Here is a 7684-nt window from a genome sequence, read left to right on the forward strand (position 1 = left end):
GACTACTATGGCTAAAAATATTTTGTGTTGATTTTCTTCTACTTTAAAATTAACATATGTTTTGGTGATGACATACTGTACTGAATGCAACAAAAGATTTTCCTTACATTTGATTCTTTAATTTCGCAATACAGAGGTGTTGGTAGAAGTTACTGCTATCTGTGCAGCTATTGTCTGCAATGCCTTTATCAAGGAACAACACGATGAGAATAAAACTTCTCATCCACCAAATTTTCAAACATACTGTGAAGAGATGTTTGATGAACCTTCTCCTTTGTGGAATTTTGTTGGTTTATTAATAAATGATTATTTTGTGTTTTTCAGTCGAAATTACTGAACTTTATACTCCCATGAAAAATAAGAACAATAAATAGACATTAACGCATGATGACAGTTGTAGATGTGGTGATAAGGAGGAGGACTTTATGCATTTGTTCTGTTATTGTCTTGTTGTTGCATAATGCTGGCAGCAGGTGGCAGATGAGCTGGCTGAAAATGTAATCACTGTATCATTTTCTTCTTCAATATTGAATAGGGTTTACATACATAATATAGAAAATCAAATTATTTTGCAAAATTTTTATACCCCCAAAACTTGTTAATAGGAACCTTTATCTTAATTCTAAAGTATTGTTTTTATTCTTATCTTCGAGAAAAAACTATTAAGACAGGTAAAAAAAAAAAATAGAAAATAACATAGGAATCCCCTGTTGTTGATTTACTGTAAAGGGTTTTGACCTGAAATAAGGCAGAATGCATTTTGTTCTGTATTCCACTGATAAAGACCCAAACAATTTAGATTTATGTAAAATATTATAACATAAGATACTTTGTACAGTAATGTCATTTTCACATGACTGCAGTCTAAATATATTTTTGGAATAGTTTTCTAGGGGTGCAGGGGTCCAAGAGGACAGCTGACCAAATAAAGTTACATTTTGACTTCACTTCTCTGCACATACATGCTGCATGTTAGTGATAGAGGAGTTTGTTCAACAATATCTCAAGGCCATGATTTTTTACCATCTATTTTGCGCAACTTTAAAAAAAACAGACAAAAGAACAAGCTTAGCTGGATTTTATAATCAGGGATTTAGTGAGTGATAAAGCCAACACATTTATTTATGAAGCTAACAAAGATTTCATTCAAGCCATGTTTATAGGTTAAAGGGGACATATTTTACCCTTTTAAGACAAGTTTATATTGTTCTCAGAGGTCCCCAAAACATGCCTGTGAAGTTTGTTGCTGAAAAAACCCTCTAGTATAGAATTTTTGTATGTCTAAAGAGGCGTCTGTTTCAGCCCTTCTCAGAATGAGCCGTTTCTGTGTCTGTGGCTTTAAATGGTCATGCGCTATCTGACTCCGCCCCCTGACCACACCCCCTCACAGGAAATGGATGTGGCACTCCTGATGTCACAATGTTACCGACACTTTTATCCAAAGTTAAGGACCTGACTGGATTTGTATCATCAATCCCCCAGACCAAATTCAGCAGGGTAACACACTGAGGTATCTGACTGTACTATGATAAAAACACGTCAATGTTTGTGTTATTTCCGACATTTGCACCAAACTGATAAAAATCTGCATTTAATGGCTTATTTAATTAGGTAAAATGGACATATGCTTTGGAAAATCTTTCTGAAAAGGCAGGGCTTATGTGAGTTTCTACATCACAAACTCTATATAAAAGGTAGAATGTTACCACCTCCAACTGACTTTACTATTCAGAGACCACTCCCATCCTCTCCTGCCTGCACCTGCGTGCTTCGGCTCTGAGAGCTCCGGCTTTAGTAACGCCAGTGTTGGAGCCAACAGCCCAAACAGGCAGTGCTCAGGGCGACCACGGTCCACCACCACACTATACTGCTTCAGGGGACACTGGAGGGGAAAAATCCGTCACCTCAAAAGACCACTCTCAGGCAGCAGTGCTGCAGGACTCTGTGTCACTTTCTGGCAAGGGAGTCACTGTCACTTCTGCTTCATCTGGAAAACCCCATCCTTTAAAAAAAAAAAGTCTTTCTCCCCTCCCTCCTCTCAGGACCAAACTGCTCACTTTCTATGCATTTTTTTAAATCTTGAAGTGGGCGGAGTTAGTTCTGAGTTGGGGGTTCACTTACACTTTAAGTTAGATCAAAAAAGGCAGGTAAAAGATGTGCACTTGCAGCAATACCAATTACAGTGCTGTGAAAAAGCCTTTGCCCCATTCCTCAGCTCCTTTTTTGCACAGTTGTCACACTTAAATGTTTCAGATCATCAAAAAAAAAATAGACAAAGATAACCTGAGTAAATACAAAAGGCAGTGTTTAAATGATGATTTCATTTATTAAGGGAAATAAAAGCCCTCCAAACCCACCTGGCCCTATGTGAAAAAATAATTGCGCCCCAAATCTAACTGTTTGTGCCACCCTTGATGACAACAACTGCAAGCATTTTCAACAACTGGCAATGAGTCTTTCATATCACTGCAGAGGAACTTTGGTCCAATCTTCTTTACAGAATGGTTTTGTTTCAGCCACAATGGAGGGTTTTCTAGCATGAACAGCCTGTTTGAGGTCATGCCACAGCATCTCATTAGCTGCAGTTACATGAGCTTTTTTTTCAAAATCCAATTGAATTGTTTCTGATTCTGATTTATTCTGAGATTCAAACTTCTCTGTCCACATGGACGCCAAAGGATACGATCTGATTCAGATGTGTGTGCACATGTATCATACATTAAATCTAAATAAAACTGCTCTGACATGCACAGCACTGTGCCACCAGTCAAATCTACCAGGAATATTTGCCAGAGAAGAAGAAATTTTTCTTCACCTTTGGTTAGGGTGGCCATTTCCATAGCACCTAAAAGGAGGACACTTTGCAGCACTTAGTGAAGCAAGAATAATCGCAACAAATAGGACTCTGGTGTATTCCCTGCTGCAATATCATTTTGTCCATGATACCGATGGTATCATGTTACACTGATTCTAAGATACTCTATTCATTGAAGGACAATTTGATCCAGGACCGCCCCTGGCCAAAATGAGGCCCTAATCAGACTCTGATATGCGGCTCCCCAACACTGCCAACTCTGTCACCCCAACATACTCACTTAATAATACTCAGGAGTATCTTAAAATAACTAACATAACTAAAGGATATATTCAGGGATTAAAGCAAAAAAAATTCTTCTGACTGAAATTCTTTTTCAACACCAAATCATATTACCTGACCATCAACCCACCATGTAGGAGCCTTTTTTCCTGCCTATCAGTTACTTCCCAAAGGTTTTCATGTTAAAAGGGGTATACTGTGTACATGCCCTTAGCCCAAGGGCATGTACACAGTATACTGTTCTCTAATAAAGCATTCGAGTTGTAAAAAGACTTTCACCTACACTATTAAGATTCTCAGGACCAATAGCATTTTAAATGAAGACGGTGATTTTGAACAGCTTTTCTGTTAGTTTGCTTTTATGTAATTTCAATGTTTTTAATCTATTCAATAAAACACTTTTTTGCAAGGCTTAACTCAGATATAATGTAGTCATGCAAATATTCAATCATCTCCATAACTTTTCAGTAAAAGTTATTTATTTTACTTTGTACAGCCATATCACTTTACAGAAAAACAAAACTCACAGCAGCACCAACAATTAAGAACAATTACAGATTTTAACGTTTTTAGAATCCACTGATGATGAATTGACAAGACTGGATTATTCATTATAAACATAAATTCAACATGGCAACAGCAGCCTGTTCACAAAACCTGGTATGAGTCCTATTTCACCTGGGATCAGTGCACAGAGTCCAGAGAGGAGAATGAGAGCGAGAGGAGGGAGGGAGAGAGAGAGAAAGAGCCAGAGAGACTCCTGTCTCTCTCGCACTTTCTTGTGGAGATTTATCACACTGCTGCCCTGTTACTGTTTATAAATCTGCAAACCCTCACCTCCTTAGTGAAAACTTGACTTTAAACACATGTATGAGCCCACTCTATCTGAATCCCCCTGACATCCCTGCACGCATAGCGACATCTCCATGCATATTTTTGCGCTGCGTCAAGATCAAACATGCCGACCTCTCATGTCATTAAACAGCCTGTGTCCAGATTAGGATTAAATGTTCAGTTATAAAGGATGTTTTTTATTGTTATCGGAGGAATTTTTACTGTTTGATGAGACCTGGAGTTAAATACGCCACAGGATTTATAAACCATGTCCCGTTAAAGCTTAAGTGATCAAGACCACAATTTCAGTTCTTGTTGACATAAAATTAACTTGTATGTACATAAAATTAGTTGTTATTAGTTTGTTATTGCAGATTGTTATACTGAGGGATTAAATCAGTCAGGAGATTGAACTGAGTCGCTCACCAAAGCAAGATATGATGTCTGCATTTTGGCTGAGGGACAGTTACACAGGGAAAACATTTGTCATCCTGAGAGCAGCTGTTTTAATCCCACTCAGGAGAAGTTTGGTTTTACAAGGCAAAACCATCTGGATGCCTTTATAGACTTATTTAAACTCCTGTCCATATCTCTGAGCCTTCCTGTCACATCAGTGAGCTGTGATGTCTGCGTCGTTTAAAGAATGAGTTGAGGAACAGCAGCGGAGACTCTCAGACCAGCACCCTGGTACTGCTGGAAATAAACTCAGACAGAACCCGAGCCCTGGACCAAGCAGAACTCATTGATGCCTTCACCCACAACCATAACAACCGGAAGGCTGTTTATTATGAAGACATCAAACTAGCGTGTTTTTTGGCTGCAGTGTGTTAAATGTGTTTGCCGATTAAGGCACGTATTTTAAATTCTTGTTTTTATCTCTTAATTCTTATTCATATCATGGATATAATATAAACTGAGTCTTTTGTTGCCTTTAAAGCTGCAGTGTTGTTGACTGGCAGCAGAAACTGGTGGATTTTTGTGACTGAGGCTGAATTTTTGCGAGCGTAAAAGGCGCGGGCTGCACTAACACTACACTTTGATGTCAAGTGGGATCCACAAAATATCTGCCCGTGGGCCGCAATTGGCCCACAGGCCGTGAGTTTGAGACCCATGGTGTACTGTAATCCCAACCCTGTCTTCTTCAACAGTACATTAACTTCACAGAGACGTCAATAAGTAACCAATAGAAACTTACCGTAGAAGCCGCTCTCAGAGTACCAACCAGCTGTCATCATTTAGTAATATATTTCCACAGATAACGTTAGACCATTCCACCCATGTCAAATTTCGCCAGTTTCTGCGCATTGGCAAGCACGACCCGCCCTGCTCTGCCTCTGATTGGCTAAAACTATGGCTCTGGCTAGCTGTATTTGTTGACGGCAGCATCAGTTTATTAAATTACTACATAATAATAAATACACAGTCCCTGCAATCGCTTGAGTTACTTGCATATAAAAGACACCGTTCTAGGTTAGTAAAATTATCATTGATTTTAATGATCATTTTCCTTTTTGCAGTGATAAGGATATTTCAAATTTCCATCTGTCTAAAAAAAAGTGATCACTATGGGTTAATTATTTTCATCATAACATTAATCCCACTTTATTGGCTATCAGTTTTATTGGGGCCTTCTCAAAATGAAACAAATATAAACCAGCTGATCTTGCTCTCCTCCCCTTCAATCACACACAGCAGCTCATCTGTTTTGCTTCTTTCTCTTCCTCTCCATGGCCTTTTTTAAGTTTCTGCTTTAGTGTTATTATCTTTTGTTAAATCACATTAAAACATACATTGTCTTTATTTGTTTTTACCTACGATCTGATTTTAAAACAGCTGATCTGCACAAGAAAGTTTGGCAATGTCAATTAATTCCTGATCAGAACCAGCACAGGAACTTCACGGAGTTTTATCATAAATTCACAAACTAAACAATGGTAGAAGTTGACAATTGGCAACAGAGGTTGCAGAATAAGGTATTAATTTACAGGGCAGATGTGCTGAAAGTTTCTGTGCCGCTAGTATCAGGAGAGAAAGGGAGAGGGAGAGCAAGCGAACACTGCGCGCACTTCATTGATCACGGATGGCACCAACCTCCAAAAATAGACATCTTGAGGGTTAATTTACTAATATGTGACAGCCAGGTAAAGTTTATGTTTGGTCAAGGTTGTATATACATTACCTGGATCATATTTAACATACAAACACCAGATTAATGTGCAGAGAGAGAGCAATGGACAAAATTCTGCGTTACGTTCAGGTGCGACTCCAAAAGGAGGACAAATAAGTGTCTGGCTTGAGGCTGCGTCGGACGCTGGACATTCCGGACTGCCTGGCCAGAAGCCGGACATATGGCCACCGTACCTTTGGTGTAAATAAACTGCCGGCACTCACTCATTTTTTTTCAACTCCTACTTGTGCAAAATATATTGGATTGTTCTACTATTACATATCTGTATCTTATATTAACTGATCAACATCTTGGTGCTCTTTTCAAAGTTTCGAGTAAAAATGTTGTCATGTTTCTCTCTGGTCCGTCCGTGAGGCAGACATGCGCCGTACGACAAAACTCACCCATAACAGGGAGAGATGACCAGATAAAAATATGGTAAAAATCAGAGTTACAGCAAGTTGCCCCAGTCCCAAAGCAGCAAAGCAGCTCCAGACCATCACACAACCACCACCATGTTTGACTGTTGGCATGATGTTCTTTTTTATCAAATGCTGTGGTAGTTTTGCTCCAGATGTAAATTCACACCTTCCAAAAAGTTCAACTTATGTCTCATCAGTCCACACAATACTTTCCCAAAAAGTCTTGGAGATCATCAAGATGTCGAAGGCAAATGTGAGATGAGCCTTTTTGTTCTTTTTGGTCAGCAGTGATTTTGGCATTGGAACTCTCCAGAGGTGGGATGTAACTGAGTAGAAATACTGTTACTGTACTTGTGTCATTTTTTTCAGGTATCTGTGTTTTACTTGAGTATTTATTTTTCTGAAATTTAATTGTTTTGCTCCCTACATTTGAACACAAACATATGTACTTTCTACTCCTTACATTGTCAAAACAGGCTTGTTCCTTGTTTTGACCTGAAAGGATGAATGAAGGCGTGGACCTAGCTCAGTCTGATGCTGATGAACATCCGATAATAACCTGAAAAGATTACGTTTTCTGCACTGCACTCAGGTCTCTCCGCAGGTCTGTACAACTTTGTGTATCCTGTCGGTCAATACATTTCAGGCTGACATGACAGGTATGGTATTCTTCTGATTTCTTTTCAAAGTAAAAGCCTGATCAGTTTGTTTCTGTGGCTAGGTTACTCCAATTTTCACACAATGCTTTAATTTTGAAATGTTTGCAGGATAGTTCTTCATCATTGCAGTACCTTGCAAAGTTGCTTAGGTTTTTCTCTGCATCGATGGCCAATGTTCCTTTCTATTCAATGTAAATGATTAAAAAACATTAGATTACAAGAGATATCAACTCATATGGGATCTCCATCTTGTTCTCTGCTTCCATCTCTGCCGTTTCTATTCCTGTAATGTAAGTTCTCCCATTGTACATGTCAGTTTTAGTGTAAAATAGATCTTTTTATAAAAGCTGAATGCCTAAAGCCCATATAACTGAAAAAACCTCTGTATACAGGTAAGGCAAACAGCCTGTAAAATTAAATTTGAGGAATTTTTTGGTATGGAGAGTACCAAAGCTGTAAAATTTGTTTTTCAAATAATTTCCAGAATTATCAAAAGAGGTATTGC

Source organism: Cheilinus undulatus, linkage group 4 (assembly GCF_018320785.1).
Source record: "Cheilinus undulatus linkage group 4, ASM1832078v1, whole genome shotgun sequence".
In the NCBI taxonomy this organism is placed as follows: domain Eukaryota; kingdom Metazoa; phylum Chordata; class Actinopteri; order Labriformes; family Labridae; genus Cheilinus; species Cheilinus undulatus.